The sequence below is a fragment of the Monodelphis domestica genome, chromosome 8 (genome assembly GCF_027887165.1).
Source record: "Monodelphis domestica isolate mMonDom1 chromosome 8, mMonDom1.pri, whole genome shotgun sequence".
In the NCBI taxonomy this organism is placed as follows: domain Eukaryota; kingdom Metazoa; phylum Chordata; class Mammalia; order Didelphimorphia; family Didelphidae; genus Monodelphis; species Monodelphis domestica.
This window is the reverse complement of record NC_077234.1, coordinates 38,387,359-38,408,047: the sequence shown is the minus strand read 5'-3', so window position 1 is coordinate 38,408,047 and position 20,689 is coordinate 38,387,359. Positions and strand designations below refer to the sequence as shown.

Sequence of the window (20,689 nt, the reverse complement as noted above, 5' to 3'; positions counted from 1 at the left end):
ATTATACAGGGTAAATTGGAGATAATATCAGAGGGCTGGTACTAGTATTATTCCATTAAAAGAAAGACTAATAATATGAACCTTTAGCATTATGAACACCTTAAGAGAAGAGATTATTGTGCTTATGTATTGGTTTAACCACTACTTAGCACAGTGCCTGGCACATAGTAAGCACATAATAGATGCTTTTTCACACATATACAGACCTTCATATTTATGACTAAACAAAGTTTTCGATTGTCCATTGAATCTACAGGTTTTCTTTATATCCCCAGTAATTAGCACAGTTCCTAAAACATAGTAAGTGCTTAATAAATGCCTGTTAACTGACATATCTCATTTAAAAAATCTAAAATAATACAATCAGACTCAATTTAACAATATTAAAAAATCCATTGTGTAAATGTGTTGAGTGAATTTTTACATAATAAGAATTGAATAAATACTAGTCTGACAAATATATCCCATTTTAAAAAATAAAATAATACAATTAGGTTCCATTTAGCAATCTAAAAGAAATTAATTGTCCCAATATGTTCTGTGATTATTTCACACACTTTTGAAGAACTTTATATACTTTGTGGTAAGCCCTTCTTCAACTAGTGGAGACTGTAATTAATCTATAAATCAATCTTCAATAGTTACTATAATTCCCCCAAAGCATTGTTCTGTGGTCAGTCTAGTGATGAACTTCTGTGAGTTGTCTGGCTAGACCATCACCAGACCCATATTTAGACTCTTTCCTGAGTTCCTAAGACCTGTAAGATTTTCGATTTTCAGATCAGGTTGGTAGTTTCCAAAATTGTGTTGTTGGAATATAATTTGTTCTCCTGGTTCTGCTCATTTTATTATGCATCAACATATACAAATTTTCCCAGGTTTATCTGAAAGCAACTGAGTAAAATGAAAATATGCCACTGAAGGAAGACATTTTGGTAGGGACAAGAAAACAGAGTGCTGGTTGACTTTAGGGAAAGACTTGATTTCATACTTGAGAAGACAGTATTATTTAAGCCCCTCATCAGCCAAGCATAGGGCATTTTCTTGATTTAATGGTTAATTACACTGGAGCTCATTATTAACACTCATGATAAGCAATGCAGCAGAAATGACTGTATATGCCCTCTGAAGATGCAAATAAGCAATAAACATTTTCCTCTCATTTACTTCTATTTTTAATTTTCCGATGAGGGTATGATTGTCTCCATTCTGTCCATTATACTTATTTACATTTTCCCCCCTAAGCTTTAATTAGGACTGAAGTCTTTCTTGATTGGCTGATTAACCATCAGGAGCAGTTTGAAAGGAAAGGGTCACCATCTTAAACTTGATGGAAATGGTGCCTGATGTGAGCCCATTTGCGACATAAAATGACATTCCCTTAAAAAAAAAAAATTCAAGAGTTCAGATTTTGCAGAGGGTAAATTAGTTCTGTACTTATGCTTGGAAGAATTTTAAGTTGTTTTTGAAAACAAATCTAAGGAAAATGATGGCTAATATAATTTGTAGCCAGACATGATCTTGTCCCAAATACTTAAGTGTCTTTTGAGATTCAATCACAGTTTCCATAAGTAAATGAGATTGACTTGTTCTCTCTCTGTCTCTCTCCCCTCTCTCTCTCTCTCTCTCTCTCTCTCTCTGTCTCCTCCCTGTTGTCTCCCCCCATCTCTCTCTCTCTCTCTCTCTCATTTAAAAGAGATAGAAAGAAGGCAGAGATAAAATAGAGATTTGGTACTAGGGCTTCTAAAACTATAATTCCATTAGTATATTTTTTTTAAAATTATTCATTGGTGTCTTCTGTCAAGGGGTTTCTTCCCCCATTAGATCATGAGCTCCTTGAGGATAGGAGCTATTTTGTGTCTTTCTTTTTTACTCCAGAGATTAGAACAGTGCCTGGCACATAATAGATATTTAATAAATGCATATTGCCTCTGACTTTTTAGTGGGTTTTTTATATGATTATATATGTTTATATGGAGACTCATTCTACTAATGCAGATTGGCAACTGGTCTGCGATTTATCATCATAAAATCATAGATTAAGAGATAGAAGGGAATTTAGAGGTCTATATAATCCAACTATCATTTTGCATATAAAAAACCTGAGGCACAGCTAAATTAAGTGACCTGACCAAGGTCACACTGGTTATAGCTTTAGAGAGTTGATGAGACCTCACTAAGAGGTGAAGTGACTTGATTGAGGCCTCATAGTCAATATGTGTCCAAGACAAGACTAAATTAATTTCTAGTCATCTATCTACTATGTCATTTTGGTTGCCATATGTGTGAGTTATTTTATTCCCTTCTGATGGCTGCTTTTATTATATTTTACTAATACTGTATATATTTTATTGGCACCTTCATTTTTGGGAAGACCTTTAATCACCCCTCCAAACTGAACCTTTCCTCCAAACCAAGACATACACAAGAATTATATGAACACAACTACAAAATACTTCAAACAAAACTAGATCTAAATAATTAGAAAAACATTAATTGCTCATGGGTAGGATGAACTAACATAATAAAAATGACAATCCTACCCAAATTAATCTACTTATTCAGTGCCATAACTATCCACCAAAAGATGTTTTTTTGAATTAGAAAAAAATATATATAACAAAGTTCATCTGGAAGAACAAGAGATCGAGAATATCAAGGGAAATAATTTTTAAAAAATGTGAAGGATGGGGGCCTAGCAGTACCAAATCTTAAACTGTACTATAAAGCAGTGGCCATCAAAACAATATGATATTGGCTAAGAGACAGAAGAGAGGATCAGTGTAATAGACTAGCAATAAATAACTTCTGCAAGCTAGTGTCTGATAAACCCAAAGAGCCAGGCTTTTGGGACAAGAACTCAGTATTTGACAAAAACTGTGAGAAAACTGGGAAAGAGTTTGGGAAAAATTAGGTTTGGATCAAAAGCTTACATCCTATACCAAGACAAATTCAAAATGAGTAAATGACAAATACAAATAGTGAAATCATAAATAAATTAGGTGAACATAGCTGATACCTTTTACCTTGAAACTGCATCTGTGTCACCCTGCCTCAAATGTGTTTCTTATAAACAACATATAGTAGGATTCTGGTTAATAGCTGATAGCTTAAAGACTTGCCTTGGACTTAGGTGTAAGCTTTTGATCTCACTCTGATCTTGATCAGGTAATTGATTGGTCAAATTCTAGCCTCAAGCTTAGTCTCAAGTTTTTGATGTCACTGTGTACTTGATCCAATCAGGCACACCCTTGATTGTCCTGTCTTGGACCTGCCCTGAGCTTTAGGCAAAAAGATCAGTGCTTAGTACTTAGTACTATCAACCACCCCAAAGTGTGAATTAACTCCTTGTCCCAAGACCAGACTACAATTTCCTGGGCTGGGGCTCCAGACTTCTCCACAGATTTGGAATTTCATGGGGTATGAGAGAGAGAGAGAGAGAGAGAGAGAGAGAGAATGAGAGAGACAGAAAGAGGGGGAGAGAGAGGAGAGAGAGACAGAGACAGAGACAGAGACAGAGACAGAGAGAGACAGAGAGAGGGAGAGAACCCCTCAGATCTTACCCAAGGGGAAATTCCCCAGTGTCTCCAGTGTAGCAAGCTGAGAATAGGAACATGATGGAGGCTATTAGTTCCTCTCATGTCATCTTCATTCTAAGGTCTTATTTTTCCTTTTAGCAATCCAAGGGGATTTTTCCTTTCCCCTCTCAGAGACAAAAGCCAGAATCACCTAAAGTGATTGCAGACTCCAAAGAAAATGAAGAGACTGAAGAGAAAGGATCTGTCTTCCCTCCCACTCTCAACTACTCTGGCATACCTTTCATTCAGGATTATAGATCTCTACCAATGAGGAGGGGCATCCCATACCAATAGTCTTTGGGATTCAGGTTACACACAAATTTAATGAAATATTATTGGAATGTAAGCACCCTCTGTTTTAGAAATGGGCAAAAGTTTTTATCACATTTCTCATGGGCTTGGGCTTTTTGTTGTTGTTGTTTTTGGAATCTCAAAGTTTATCAGTACAGAAAGTTGCCTTGCCATTCTTTCAATAATTTAATTCTCCTTTTTTTCTGTGATAGTTCGATACATGTACATGATCAATCAATTAATAAGCACAAGATAGGTGCTGCCTATGTGCATTAACAAAAAAGCCTTGGTATTGGTCTGACAACTGGTTCTCTGAACAATCAAATGATGTACTTCCAAATTTAATCTCCATTATTAACATTTTCTACATCTGTTCTGAAACCTAGACAATCAAGAGAAAAAGAAATCAAGCCGTAAATGATAATGAGTGTTGATTTCTGAGATGTAAATGTTCATGTTGAAAATTTAATGATTGGCTCTCTGGAGAATGCTCTAGCACTTCCCTATCACAAAGAACAAAATGAGCTGTCCCTTCTCCATCCAGATGAGCTGGGAATCAAGTGATAGTATTTATTAGCTACCTTTATGCCCCAGATATCGTGCCAAGCATTGAGGATACAGAGACAAAACGAAATCTTCCCTTGCCCTTGAGAATGGCCAAGCCAAGAAATGTAAATCAGAACAACAAAATAAATACACTAAAACAAATATGATCTCTGTACTCTGTACACATTCTATGAGGGGAAACAAAAGTGACACATATGAGTAAACACCAATTATATATAAGCAAATGAAAGGTCATTTTGTGGATAGGGTACTAGTTATTAAGGGGATCAGGGAAGGTCCCAGACTTTTGAGCTGAGCTTGGAAAAATCTCAGCGATTCTAAGAGAGGGAAGGAGGGCAACAATAGCAGGGTCCAAGGCAGAGGAGAGAGAGAAAGAGAGGAACTGATCATTGAGTATTTTTGTTTCTAATTGGATTGTCTCTAGTTCCTGTTCCACATTAGAAATATATTTAAGAGACTGATTTTATCAGATGACTGGCAAGCCAGTTACGCCATCCACCATCTTAAAGAGTTCATTGAGAATTTTCTCCAACCTCAAGGTGAAACTTTAAGCAACATCCTCATTTCCCTTGAGACTTGGCGTCATCTTTAGGGCAAGATATTTCTGCTACAGCCTGTGCCTTGCAAAAATGGAGCTCATGGCCATGCTCTAGAGAGAGAGGCTCACACTGCAGCTAACCTCAAGGTTAAGCAATTTGCTGACGTTAAAGAAATGGGAGAAACGGTTATGGACTACCACTTAAGAGAAGTTGTACTTCACAGAGAATGAACTAGTGACCCCCTTGTACTCACCAAGCCAAAAAGAGATCAATTACTGGCTGCTAATTACCTTTCTCAAAGTGTTTTCCCAGGAAGGATAAATGATCACTGAAGGGCTAAGAGTTTAGAAAAAAGAAACTTTTCAATCTTGGGACCGTATAAGTAGAAAAGGCTTGATGGTAGGCTATGGATTGGTGTCTAGAAGTTTCTTTGCTTAGTAGATCATTCTGTCCACCATCCCCCAAGGATTACCTTTTTTGTTATTTGTTCTCCTTAATTACAAAAGTAAGACTGAAGATGAGACTAAGTTTCCCTGCCATAGTCTCTCATTAGACTTAAGAATAATCATCATGGTGAAGATTCAGAAACTAGAAACCTTTTACTCTGGTGGAGAAAAGCCAAGAGGGAGTCCAGGGGACAGTCTCTGAACAGTACAGTTACGAAAGCAATGATTTTGAAGACAAAGGATTCCAATTTCACTTTTGCAACTTACTCCCTCTGTGACCCAGGGCAGGTCACTGAATCTTTCTGCCTCAGTTTCCCTACTTATTTAATAAAGGAATTGGATATGGCTTTTGATGAGCTTTCCAGATCTAAATCTACTTTTATCCAAAGAGTATCTGTAGTTGGTTTTTGTGTTTTGTTTTGTTTTGGTCATAAAATTATAGATTTTATCCTGAATGAGACCTTAGAGGGCATCTATCCCAACTTTCTTCATTTGGTATAGCATAAAATTAAAGAGTGGTTAATTGATGCACTTAAGGTGAGAAAAGATGTCAATTAGTTAAGTCAGGATTCACAAGATGATGCAGATTATAGACCTAGAACCAGAAAGTATCTTGGAAACCAGATAGTTCTACCTCCCCTGCCCTTATTTAATATATGAGGAAACTGAGACCCAGAGTGTGACTTTCCCAGTGTCACACAGCTAGGAAGTAAAAGGCTTAGAATTCAAATACAAGTCCTCTCATTCAAAAGTCGTTTCCCTTTCTGGTATTCCTTGCTGGTTCCTCATATTGAATTATGTTTTCTGATTAGTCACGTTTTTGCTTTTAGTTCAGAGAATAAAGATATTCACACTTTTAGACTCTGTGGCTTCTAGGAAAATGCCTCAATCACTGAAAGCCCATTTTAAAAATGGATTTATAATGATCATGTTAGACAATGACAATACCTAATTGAAATTACTTTGCAACTATTTACATTTAAATCAATTAATTTCAAAATATGAAATTTAATAATTTGTTAATCCTTCCCTCTTAGTTTTCCCAGTTTCTTTCCCATTTCCTTTTTCCTCTTATATAGTTTTATTTGATGTGTATTCTATTCTTCTGGCTTTGCTTTTGGATTTTTTTTTTTTGTTTTGCATTATCTCACAAAGGTCTTTCCTGACTTCTTTGTATCCCTCAAAGTAGTTGGTCTTAATGACATTATAGTATTCCATTACATTAATGGACCACAATTTATTTCATCATTGCTCTATTGTTCGAGATTGCTTCTTCTTCTTCTTTTTTTTAAATTAGAAATAATGCTATTGCAAAATGAATGGATAGTTCTCTTTCATTTTCCTTTTGATAAAGCTCCCAGAGCTTATTCCCGACAATGCAATTATTGGCTAAAATCCCCGCTTCGTTTATTTTCATTTACATTTTAAAAAATAGTTTTAGGAATAGTCAATGGTCCTTTTCCAAGAGGAGGTGGTGACTGACGTAAGTCAATTTTTAAGTTCTGGTAAGAAGTAGAAAAGTGGAGTCTGTCATTTTCATTCCCAAAATGATTCATTCTTATATCAGATGCCCTGTTTCTTTCTCAATTCTGCCATTTATTTACAAGTACAACATGATCTGTAGTTTGCCTCAGTAGAGATGAAAGGATGGGAATTCCAGCAGGCTTTTTGGTCTTTATGTCCCCTCTAACTGGAATCTATTTTCTCAAGAAACATCTTTCTTCTCTCTGGGCCTCCTCTACTATCTCTTGATGGTGCTTTTGACTTTACCGAGGCCATATTGGAAGGGCATAAGCTTCCCTATCTCCCACCAAGCTGGAAAAGTGAAAAGTGCTGGTCTCAGGACGTGTCTGTAGAAAAGTGCTAGATATTAGCAGCCAGGCGTGAGTTCAGGGGCAACCTGGATGGGTGACTGTATTTATAACCTCCAAATTTCTATAAAACAGATCCATCCCATACATATTACTGAGCAACAACTAAAGACTTCCATGAAAACCAACCAAGCCAACTGAGTTGTGAGTATTTCCTCCATCTATCTTGTCTCCCCTCTTCCCAGACAGCTGAATAAAGTACCAGGAGAAGAGTCAGGAAGACTTATCTTCCTAAGTTCAAATCTAACCTCAGACACTTCCTAGCTATGTGATCCTGGGCAAGTCAATTAATCCCAACAACAATTGATGAAAACATCATTAAGGATTACTTTATTTCTCATCTTACAACCCTTGCCACTCTTCTACCTTGGAACTGATTTTTAATGTAAATTCCAAGACAGAATGTAAGGGTTTTTTTTGTTGTTTTTTATTTTAAGATGGGGATAAAAGAAGGGGATAGTGATATCCCCTTACCTCACAGGATCAATGCGAGGTTCAAATGAAATAATATTTGTAAAGTGCTTAGCATAGTGCTGGTCTATATAAATATTAGCTATTCTCCTTCTCATATTTGTCTCATTGAATCCTTCTAGGCTTAGCTCAGAAAGCAATTAAGGGGAAAAAACAAAGGAGACTGAAGAAGGGGGAGGTAGAGATTGATCCTTAACAAATTTGAGATGTATGACCCTATAATCCATGTGTTCTTGGTTAGGACAGGACATAACATTTTTCTTGAAAAACAAGTACTTTGGTGAATCTTTGAAAGTATCATTTCTTGAAGTAGTGGAATGAAAACTCCTTTAAAAAGATTGGATATTCCTGGAGGACAAGAACTTTTTTCCTTCTCATCTTTGTATCCTTAGCACAGGGTAGATGATTAATACATATGCTGAATTGAAGAAAAAAATAAAAATAAAATGAAGCAAATAAAAATATAGATTTACAACATGAATAACCAACATCTTGAATGGTCATATTTCAGTCATGTCTGACTTTCCTGATCCCATTGGGGGCTTCTTGGCAGAGATATTGGAGCCATTTACTATCTCCTTCACTATCACTTTACAGATGAGATAATTGTGGCAAATAGGATTAAGTGACTTGACCAGGGAACACAGCTAGTAAGAATCTAAAGATGAATTTTAACTCAGAAAAATTTGTTTTCCTAATTCCATAATTGGTATTATATCCATTGTGCCACCTAGCACAATGATCTAATTACACTACTCCTTGCCCTCTAAAAATGTAAAATGATTTCATTAAAAGGAGGGGTGGCTAGGGGTAGAACTGGTTGTATTATCTTCATCCAAGGTAGAAATGAACAAAATGTTGCCACTAGGTAGAGCAAAGCATCCCAAGTGACTCTTGGAAAGAATCTAAGAAAAGGATATATTCCATTTAAATGTTCCCATTAGTCACTGGTACCACCCAACCTCAAACTGGAGTTAGTGTCTATTTAAATACAAATAACCAATCTGAAAAAATTCTTTTAGAGGCAGAACTTTAGGATTATTTATTTGGGGTTGTTTACTTTTATCCAAGAAAGTCACAGACAGTGGATCAAAAAGCCTTAAAGTTAGAATACAAGTCAGCACCTTCTTTGTTATTATCTTAAAGAGTTGGCATGTGCAGGAAAAAATAAGACTTACCCAGGGATGAGCAACTAGCATGTCTTAGACCCAAAACCTGAATCCTGGTCTTCCTGACTTCACAGCCACCTCTCTATACCACATGGCTTCTGAAATTAGAAAAGAAATGAAAAATAGTATCACAAATAATTTTTTAAAAAAGAAAATGATGGGCAGGGAAAAGTTCTAATTGACTTCTTTATTTTGAGTTCTTTCTATGGTACTGTTCTAAAATTAGAATTACCAAAAAATATGTTTCTCCACCTCCCCAAGACTATATAATGCCAGAATCTACATATTCTATAATTATATACATAATTATATAAGTGAATTATATGATTGTATCACTGAATAAATATGTATGCATGTGTGCATCTGTATATCTAAATCTGCAGAGAGGTAGATCTCTCCATTTATATCTATATTTATATAAGTATATTTAAACATAGATATAGCTCATATAAAGATAGATACAGGTATAGAAAAATATAGAACAAATTGAGATTCTTTAAGGGCCAACTAAACTTGGTATTCATCTCTGAGCAGAGTCTTCAATTCTTCTTGGTCTTGTACATCACAAGTGCACAATCCTCAGAGACTTTCCTAAAACACATGCCCTGTAAAAGAAATGTTCTTGGATTAGCAAGATGGAGAAAGCACACAACGCCGCTATCCAAGCTGTTAGAAGGGAGGTTTACAGTCCCCCATAGGATCATTTCATTATAACATACCATTTTCTTTTGATCTACATATAAAAGAGTTAATTTGCCTAAGCAGGCACCAGGGGGCTAAAGGATAAAGGTTTTTATTAGAGATGCACCAAATGGTTCAATAATAATTTGAATACTGTTGAGACCTCTCTCATTTTGCTAGAGTATACCATATTCAATTAATAGTTTTATTTTCTTCTTGGCTATTCCTTTTAAATTATTTCATCACCCATATGGTATATTTGAAGACTATGTGAAGACAGCTGTGATATTATAAGAAATCTCTGTGGTTTGAGGTAGAAGCTAAGTCCTTTTGGACCAGGTTGCCTCTGCTATTCCTGCTTACCACTTCTTTAACCTTAAACCTTTAAAAAAAAAAGCAACAGCCAATTTCTAAGTTCTTTGGGGTACAGTCTGTCTTGTTAATGAACAATCAAACAGAGAGAACCATCTCTTACAAAATCTATGACACCCCCTTATATCATGGATCTGCCCACGTTTCGAGGATACAAGATCTTCTCCATCATCTTCTAGGAGTAATGATAGAAAAATTTTTAAAAAAATCAACCCTGTCTCTGCCCTCCAGGAGAGTATATTCTAATCATGAAAACACCATGCAAACAATTATCTTTTGTGTATGAAGATGGTTGTTTGCACAGATCTTCATTTTTCTTGAAGTTCAAAAAACAATTTTAAGTATTGTACAAATAGTAGTTATTTTTTAGAGGGTTAAAACATATTCAAATTAGCTTGGGTTAGGTCAGAAAGACTGTTCAGCTAGGTGGCACAGGGGATAGAGCACTGACCTTGAAGTCAGAAAGACTCAGCTCCCTGAGTTCAAATCCAGTCTTAGACACTGATTCGCTGTGTGACCCTGGACAAGTCACCTAACCCTATTGGTGTCAGTTCTCCATCTGTGAAATGATCTGGAGAAGGAAATGACCAAGCACTCTTTGCCAAGAAAACCCTAAATGGGGTTATGAAGAGTTAGACATGACTGAAGCAAGAGCTATACGGGTAGATGAGACATGGCTAACATCCTCTTCCAGGAGCTTATACATTTATGAATTGGGCTGAATGATTGGTAAAGAAATTAACTGATCCACTGGTATAGAGTTTGTGGGTATGTAACTCATCACTTAAGAGGTTTGGGGATTTTCTCACTATAGCAGCTTTGGTCTAAAATGTAGTGATTATCACTTAGCTTAACAGTAGCATTTGTCCAAAGGCTCTTGTAGAGTGGGGAAAAAATGGAAATGAACAATTAGAAAAACTCACAGCCAATAATTACATGCCCTTCATGCTTGGGGTTGACACATCTCATAGTCCTGTTAATAAGAAAATAATCTCTGCTTAATGTGTCAAAGACTGAGCATCATTACCCAGATGTATATAACAACTAATTTTAAGACTAGCCAACAAATGTCAATTTTACCAGAGTTTGGGGTTAACCACCATCCTAAATCATCCATGAAAAAAACTGGAAGAATTACTTTCTTGAAAATCTATATGATTTTTCCCTCTGGTATTTTGCATCTACGCTCTAGAACACACATGGAGGTCATTTGTGATCTCTGACTAAATATTTACCTTTCACTCCTAACACCTTGTGTCACGTAGACATAACCTTCCTGAGAGGCTTTGTAAAGAATAGTCTCACCTTTCCATCTGTTGTTTTTCCCTCAGTGGGAATTTCTTTCTGCCCTCCTGTTGGCATAACAGTCATATTAAATAAATATTCAAACAAAGACTCTCACCTTTGGTTTGGGGATATACCAGAAGGTGTCCAGGTATCTCATAGTTTTTCACAGAATTAATACTCTACACACACATATAAGCACATAAATAAAATTTCAGAGTAACCTTTTATGGATACTTAGTTTATATGGATTTAATTCTATCTCATATGAGACAGAGAAAGAGATTTAAAAGTATGAATCCATTGTCATTTTACTCTATGAATGAATGAATCAATGTCCTCAAGTAAGCATAGGACCCTCATTTAGAATATATATACATATATATATATGTATATATATACACACACATATATATAATTTAGGCAATAAAAATGAACACTGATACTCATGATCTCTCTTGATCAGTGTTCCAGCTGGGCTTATGAAAAATTAAATTTGTATTCAATTGTTTCCAGGGCAAGCAGCTCAGGCCCTTATTTACTTATACAAACTTCTGTAAAAATTAAAATTATATCCCAAACAATAAAATGTTATATTTAAAGGGATTTATTAATGATCATTAGAAATCAAGCTATAAAGAGGATACAAAATAAAGACCACATGCCCATGGCTGATTAGTCCATTTAAAATCCCCCCAGCTTAGCTCACCACTACCATCATGCTGGCTGCAAGCCCAAGAAAGAGGCCTAAGAGAACTGCCCACTCACTAATATCCTCTGTCTACAGGAAGTATGTAATGAAAGGAAGTCAGTGGGCTCCTGGGAAATGTAGTTCTTTTTTAAGGGTAACAGATTTTTAATTAGACATTTCCTATTTATAAAGAGTTCCTTAACCTCTCCTAGGTACATCTATTTAAATATTCTTCACTGTACTTTATAAGTGATTAAAGGAATTTCTAACTATAATTTTTGAGTATATGCTGGTTTTGCCTTACATAAAGGCTTTAGAACTTAATCTTCCCATAAGGTATACCTCACTATATAAGTAAATATATAACTTATAGGTTCTTTAAGAGAAGCAGAGACCAATGAATTTCAAAATGTCATTACTGATGATCATAGATTTAGAGCTAAAAATGAATTTAAATTTAATCTTTTTTTTTTTTCCAAATGCTCATTTTACAGTTGAAGAAACTGAGACTCGGGAGAGTTAAAGTGAGTCTGGTAATAAAAGAGTTCAAATTCAAACTCAAGTCCTCTGAATTCAAACATATTCCTCTTTGCCACTGTGTTACACTGACCGACTCTATCTTTTAGTATTCAAGGATTCTGATAGGCTTTGCCATAAATCATGCCATGTCCATTTCCTCCTCTTTCCCAATCTTAGAGACTAACAAGAAGCCCCAGATCTGAGGTTGTCAGTAATTTGTCCTGATTTAAACTCAACCACCAACTCTGATAGGAAGGTCTAAAAACAAATTCTTTGACAACAGAAAAGAAATGTCATGTCAGAGAGCCTTGATCAGTTTTGATTAATCTCAACCTCAAGGTCCTGTTTCCTTCTCAGTCCTTGTTATTACTTTCGTTTCAAATCCCTTGAAACATAATTCATATGTTTATTGTCCTTTCAATGTGTCTCCTAATTTTATAACCAATCAGAACAATCCAATTGCTGTTGTCCCTTAGCTTTTTCTCATCTCTTTTCCTCTCATAACCTGCTATCCTACACACTGTACTAATCTGTAACCCCCTGGGGCAGTAAAATTCTTCATCTAGCCAAATGATTTCATACTGTGTCTAATCAAGGTGCTCCATTGGCAAGAGATGACGGCTTTGTACTGATGTCCTCTCTCTGTCCTTAAACCAATGATTAGAGTCACTTCTTTACCCTCAACCCAGCAAAGAGTCTACCACACTTTCCAAGATTTTCTTCTCTTCCTAATGTTTTCTGACTGGCACATGCTCTGCATTCTCATGAGCCCACAGGATAATAAATTTAAATGATCAGCGACTAAACCAGATCTTAAGGTTAAAAATTATTTTGATTCAGATTGCAATATTTCTCCCATACCTCTGATTTGCAATTGTCATAAAACTCATTTATGTGGATTATAAAAGAGGCTCTCATAATGAATTATGTAATGCCCTACTTAGCAGTCAGGAGGAAAAATGCTATTTATATTCATTTTATTTGCTCCCTTCTATTGGAATGATTTTTCTCAATGTTATTGAATCTTATAAAATGTTTACTGAAAATCCACATTTGATATATAATGCCATCATGCTTCTCTTGACATTAGCCAGAAATCATATTGCTCCATACCCATATTGCCCATCACCTTTTCTAAGATTTTCACATCTTGGCACAACTTTGACCTGTTTTCACCTTCTTAGCTTACTGTACCATTGAAACCCATTTCTAGGCCCCCAATAATGTTGTTTGCCATCAGTTATATATCCATACCTTTGCTGATTAAACCAAGAGGTTCTCGGTAGTCTCACTTCCCTGCCGATGCTCGCTGTTGCTTGGTACCCTGACCTCCCAGGGATCGTGATGACCTTAATTTTATCTAGGGAGTAGATCAGAATTGTGGGCATGTATATATACCCCAATCTTGCCTACAATCAGCATTTTTGAAGTTCTCATGAAGGTTATACTTGGGAGATAATCCCAGGCTTAAAGAGTACAGTAAAGTGTATTTTACCTCAATTCTTAGAAGATTCAGGAAGACCAAAGAAAGTCTGTATCCGTTATCACCTCAATCTATTAGTCTAATTGTGTCTGTTCTCCAGTTCTGTCCCACAGCCTACTTGGAAGACTGGGATCCATGTTCCCTTACTATCATTTGTGGCCACTCAGTCGCACCTGACTCTTCGTGACCACATTCGAGGTTTTCTTGGAAAATATATTGAAATGTGTTTCCTGATCTAGTTCATTTTTACTGATCAGGAAACTGAGGCAAACAATGTTACAAGACTTGCCCAGGATCGCACAACTATTAAGTGCTGAAGTCAGATTTGAATTCAAGAAGAAGAGTCTTCCTGACTCCAGTTTGGACACTCTATCCACTGTGCCACCTACGTGCCCTTTTCTATCCCTCACTATCAGAATATCTTCAATACTTTGACTGAACAGGAGCCACTTTGAGAGGACTTTTCAGCAAATGTTATGTTTCCTCTTGTTGATTGAGACTATGCCTCTCATCAGTGTCTCTAAGAAAAACTTTGGTTTGGTTTCCATCTTGTTTGTTTGTTTGTTTTTATTCCATCTCCTATGAGGGACATTTTCAATCAATAGTCATTTAACACAGATTATATATAATGGTGAGCAGTTAGGTGTCTGTAAAATGATCTGGAGAAGGAAATGGCAATCCTCTCCAGTATCTTTGGCAAGAAAACTCCAAATAGGGTCTTCAGGAGTCAGACATGCCTGAAAAAAGACTACCAACAAAAAAAAATATGGAATTATAATTTTTTAAAGTTTTTCTAAGGATGTGTTTAAGAGATGAATAGTCTGGAGAAGTACAGGAAGTTCTTTTTAGAAGGTGGCCTTATTACAGAGTCAAAGATCTGAGGCTGGAAGGGACCATTGAGTCTAACTCACAATTACCTAATGAAGAAATTTGAATACATTGGCCTCATGGGTCCTTTCTATCTCTAAAACTGTGATTCTGGGAGTCCTTGGTTTATAGTGAGGAAAAGGAGACCCAAGGATACCCAGGTAGTGGTAGCTGAATTGGGATTTGAGCCAGGGTCTTCTTCAGGATTTCACTATCCTACCTTGTCTCCACATATTTTATATCTTTCTGAAATAGGATACTTTTTCCCCTGCTAATTCCTTAGCTTCTCCTGGAATATGCTTTTTTCTGTCCTCAATAGTATTAGTTCTAACACTAAATAAACATTGTTTAAATGAAGATTGTTCATTTTCTCATCATTAAAATGTGGGTGATGGCCCCAACAGCCTCTGATATCCCTTCTAAATTTGTTTCTCTGATCCTACGGTAAGGGCATCGTTTTCATTATTTTATCATTCTATGCCTCATTAAAAGTCTAATTTGAAAGTCTGGGATTTCCCTGTAAATAGACTGAACAAAATATTTTAATTTTTTGTATATTACCCATATTCAGCATCGCGCTTATCTACATTTAACTCTAGAAGCCAAAACAAAGAGCAAGGTACATATCTGTATGTTTTATTTTATTGAATGCACCGTTAGAACAAAATACCTTTCTTTTTTTAGATGACTGAATATTCAGTTCCAAATGACTACTTGGTAACTCTATATTTCTCTTGGTCTAGATTCATTACATGCCCATCCCTGTTTGGAGAAATAATGCGGTGAGAGCTTTCTGGCAAATTTAGCCAGGGAACTCTCTCACTGGCTGCTGCCTTCTTCATTAGGCCACTGAGGAAATTAAATGGATTCTATCAGTCTTCTTCCTAATACACCAATGGTGTTTTATGCACTCGGGTTAAGAAGCAGGGACTTTAACTGTGACTTCTCCACACAAACTTCCCATTAGGATAACAGAGAGCTTTATTCTTTCCGCCTGGTTTGAAGCAGAGGTATGACTGAGAAGTCAGTCGTGTAATCTCCCTGTCACCTTAGAGCCAAATTCAATCCCCAGGCATGCCCTTGCAGTTGGTACTCCAAGCAATGAACATTATGTTTCAAAACAGAGAGGAGAGTGATAAATAGTTCCAAATAAATGCTCTATTACTTCTACAGGTTCGGTTAGGAAGTAGGTTTGCATGAATATCAATAGCCTTCCTATTTTTAACTACAAATTCTCACTGGTAAATCAACCTTCATGGGAAGAACTATGGAATCTGGAAACTAGAGGGGTTGCAAAAGCAATGTGGTCACCTGGTCATGTTTACTCAGACCTGCTAAATCTATGGCTATAGAGGAGCATATAAGGATGCCGTCTGCCATCTTGGTTATTCCACCAAAGGAAATATATAAAGGCGTGGGGAAAGATTCCAAGAGGAGGTACTTATATGATCAAGGCAATGGAATATCTTCTATATGAGTGGTTCAATGGAAAGAGGGCTAAGTTTAGACTTAGGAAGACCGGAGTTCAAATCCTTCCTCAGACACTTTTAAGTTGTGTGACGCTGGGCAAATTATTTAATCGCTTTCATCTTTAGTTACCTTGTTTGAAAAATGAAGGAGTCAGACTGGAAGACCTCTATATCCTCTCTAGTGCTAAATCTACAATCTTATTAGTGAGAGAAAATAAGAGAAAAATCAAAAGCTTCAAAATTCTGACAGTCTTTACTCAATAAATGGTTTCTGTTGACACTATATTTTATGGAATAAAAAACAGTGAATTTTTCAGTGATTATGGCAGTTCTGGTGGTCAGAGAAAACAACTGAATTCACCTTGAGCAAGCAGCATGAAAAGTAACCTCAAATAAACCTTTGAAAGCAAATTTAGGTAAGAGGAAGCAAGAAGAGACTTCAGAACACTAGGAGGTTGCTGCTGATAATGTTGGCAGTGAGATATTTGCCTGCCATGGGGTACCTGCCACTTCCAACTAATCATCCTTATAACTAAATACTACCCTAGTTATTCCCAAATGCTTAAGGAAAGTCCGATTAGCACCCTATAAATTGTGGTGCTCTTGGATAAAGTCCTCTTTTCTCTGTCTTAGTTATAATTCTATTTTTTTTTCCTTCTCTCCTCCTTATTGCTGGTCAACTTGTATAATGAGCAGAATGAACCCAGCCTGAGACAAAATCATGTTTTACTGACTGGCAATGCTTCTTTCATTTCAATTTGTCTGAGAAGAAAATAAGGTCAGTATCAGAAATGAGCCTAAATGGATGGAGAGGAGGTTGACCACCAATCTGTTGACTTACAATTGTTTTCTCAATTTACTCCATTTTTCTGAATTTGAAAGAGTACCTCAATGATTGCAGAGTTGTTTCAAGGGCAGATATTAATTTTTGTGCCTCTAACTCCATGCCAAATATAATTCAGACATCCCAAATTGGGAAATAATACCTTGGTTTCCACTCGGGTACATTTGGTTGTACAACTCTATTTAGTCTCTGCTTTGGAATACCTAATCCTCTTTTTTATCTAAAAATCTTTGCCCATCCCAAAAAGTGTGTCTCTGCCATATTATTGAATCATTTACAGTAGCATGAATTAGAAACATACATTCACCATAATAATAGATTATTCTGCTAATACTTTTATTCTTTTCCTGCCTCTTAGATATTGTCAAAAAGTAGAATGGACCAAAAATATGATAGAAATAGTAAGATTAATATTAATAAGTAATAAATATTTATTAATCACCTGCTAAATTCCAGGCTCTGCTCAACAAAAGAAAAAGGGAAGGGGACCACAAAAAAAAAAGACAAAAGACAGTCTCTTTTCTTAGGGAGCTCATAATCTAATGGGGGAAAAAAGAAGCAAAGAAATAGGCACAAACAAGCTACATATGGGGAAAATAACAGGGAAAGTACTAGAATCAAAGTTAGGAAAGGTTTCCTGTAGAAGATGAGATTTTTGTCAGGAAAAAAAGAAAAGAACCAATACATTCCAAAATATTCACAGAAGCTCTCTTAGTAGCAGCAAAGAACTGGAAGTTGAGGGAATGTTTATGAGTTGGGAATGACTAAACAAATGATTGTGTTGGAATGCTATTGCACTGTAAGAAATGAGCCGGCTAATTTTAAAAATTTGGAAAGAACTACTAAAGATTATGAAGAGTGAGATGAGGAGAACCAAGAAAGCATTATGTAGAGCTATAGATTTAAAATTTGAAGAAAAAAAATTGTGAATGTTCACTTCCAGAGAATGAAGTGAAAAGTGGAAACACAAAAGACTTAATCTATATATTTTGCTGGATGGTGCCTCCTATGGTATGGGGAGGGGAGGAAAAGGTGGAATTAAAAAAAAAAGATTTTAGTTGGAACTTAAAGGAAGTCGGGGAAGACAATAGTTGGAGTGGAGGAGTGTAAAAGAGAGAATCTGCAATGCATGCAAAGGACATCATCTGTCAATCAAAAGGAACATTCCATTGGAATGTTCCCAGGAGAAGCAGTTGGAACCAAACCAACAGCTGAACTGGGAGATGTATCTTCTTTCTGTCCTAGGCTGAGAGACCCTTGTGGCTTCTGGAGGTGGGGAGAGTCTTTTGAACTGTTTTAGCTGTTTGTGGCTGATGGTGAAGATCCTGAAGCTTTTGCTGACTGACTGATATTTAACTGGCTGGTTAAAAGAAGAAAGAAGAAAAATAATTTTCCTCCAAATTCTCTGACTGTCCCTGCTAGTGACTCCCTGACAGACTTTGTGTCACAGCTCTGACTGAACTGCCATTGTTTCTAATATCCTCAAAACCAAGGCTCCTTGTATAGACCAGGGAAAACCCCATTCCTCTTACCTCATCCTCTATCCTTGTCCTGTCTTCCCCAATAAACCTCCTCACTTGATAAAAAGAGAAAGCTTATCTTCTTTAAACCTCATAGTTTACCTTGAGTTACTTGGAAGGTGACTGACTAAGAGGGGGGAGGGGAAGGGAGGCAGGAGGGAGAGAGTGGAAAACAGGTGGCATTTGAAGGAGGAGGGTAGGTAAAATCTTGATCCATTAGCCATCCAGTAGTGATAAAGCAACAGAGCTTTACCTATCTCTATAAGTTGAATATCAAAGATCCCATAGGAAGTAAATTACCTCTCTACCAACCCCAAGTTCATTTTCCTTCTAGAGGGAGTAAAAAATTGAGGGTGGTGTTTTGAATCTGGGTTCTGTAGGAGAAAGTAAGAGAAAGAAAATTCTATTAGTAGTTTATGAGACACTATAATTACTTTGTCTTTTTCCATGATTTTTGCCAGAAATAAAAATGATTTTATTCCAGATATGTATTCCTATATTGAATGCTTATACAGGAAATGGAGATCCTATCACCCACATCTTTAGAGAGATAGACCTGAATTATATTCAAGCTACATCCTGAGATTTTTTTTTTTCAGAGCAAACTTGAAATGGGAGCAAAACAAGTCCAAGAGAGTGATGTTGAGTATTATCTCAAGAATGAACCAGGTCCTTTGTAAGCCTAGACCCAGGGATGTTAAACTGTGGGTTAAAGGCAGCTAACCCTGTTTTGCTGCTGAGATATTATCAGTTTCACTTGAAATATCTGAATAATTAAAAAAAAACTCTATATTCTTAGTTAAAATAGAAATGACAAAAAAGCTCCCAAAATAAACTCTCAATTTTGTATAAATTAACTATTTATTTTAAAAGCGCTTATACACTGTATCTTTTTCCCAGACCTGTAATTTCATTGGCCTTGGGAATTCCCAGTGAAGAAATCCCTTTTACCATTGGAGAGTAGCATGTGCTCTGTAACTTATTGTCTTAGAGAGATAGGCACTGGGCACATTGAGATAGTAGACAATTCACCTGTGGTCACACAGTTCCTATGCATCTGAAGTTGATCTCAATTCCAAATCTTCCAGACTCCAAGGCCAGTTCTTCAGTGTACCATGGTATTTCTCTGATTAAATAAACTTGCTATAAATTTATTCCTTTTTTTCCTTAAGTAAGTTCCTAGCTAGACCTTCTGGCTAACAAAGGCTTCCTTTGACCCATGCTAACATTGAAAAATGTTCGCATTTTGACCTTTTCTTATATGTTTTGATTCCAGGTAAAGTGATGCTTCTTCCAAAATAGGAATGAGTAGCTTCCATTCTATCAAGGTCACTGGACCAAATTTCCAGAAGCAGCTAGCCTTGAATTCAAGGTATCCCTAGATGGGAATTAAAAAGAGAAGCAAATGGAAAGGCTATCTTATAATTAAACATGTTGGTCAAAGCAAACAACAGTTGGGTAAAACAGAACTTGACATCTCTTACCCATTTGTGAAGATGAATTGGGAAATGAAAATACATCAGCCTGAACTTGTCCTTAAGCCATGACAAGAGAGCATGCAGAGCTCTCATTGAGCTGATGACAGTCTATTAAAGCACTTTGAAAGTTAGAATAATTGTTGTTTTTAATCCAAATGTAATTAATGGGCCCAATTCCAGTTACATAAGAACAACTCAAATAATCCTTTGATGAAAATGAAATGCTTCCAAGAATGCTATGGGGGTGGGAGGGAAGACCTAAAATTGGATGCTAATTCATTGAGAATTAAAGGAAAACTTTACTCAATGCCCTTAGGCAGTACCCTTGGCATTTTGTGTCTACTCTTCTTTTCTTCTAGGCTACTCTAACTTGACATACAATTTGTCCTACTCTTGGCTTGTCATTATAAAGGTTGTGTCTACACAGGCAAATTATCTGGAGAGTTGAATCCAGAAAAAAAAAAGGAAGTTTTAACTACAGCTATATGATCATGATTTGCTTGGATGGAATGGAAAATTGTAGTTTAGTTGGTCAACTAAAGAGTTCAG

At 36.3% G+C, this 20,689-nt stretch overlaps 1 long non-coding RNA gene across 2 annotated transcripts in view; it reads left to right on the top strand.

Moving 5' to 3' along the window:
* LOC103099963 (uncharacterized) overlaps nt 1-20,457 on the top strand; it is a 56,669-nt gene extending 36,212 nt beyond the window's left edge. The window contains exons 4-5 of one of the 2 annotated variants that reach the window (XR_008914239.1): nt 7,368-7,436; nt 19,939-20,457. This is a non-coding gene — a long non-coding RNA (uncharacterized LOC103099963). The remainder of the gene's footprint in view (nt 1-7,367; nt 7,437-19,938) is intronic. The other variant, XR_008914238.1, reaches the window with a different exon arrangement.
* The last annotated feature ends 232 nt before the right edge of the window (nt 20,458-20,689 follow it).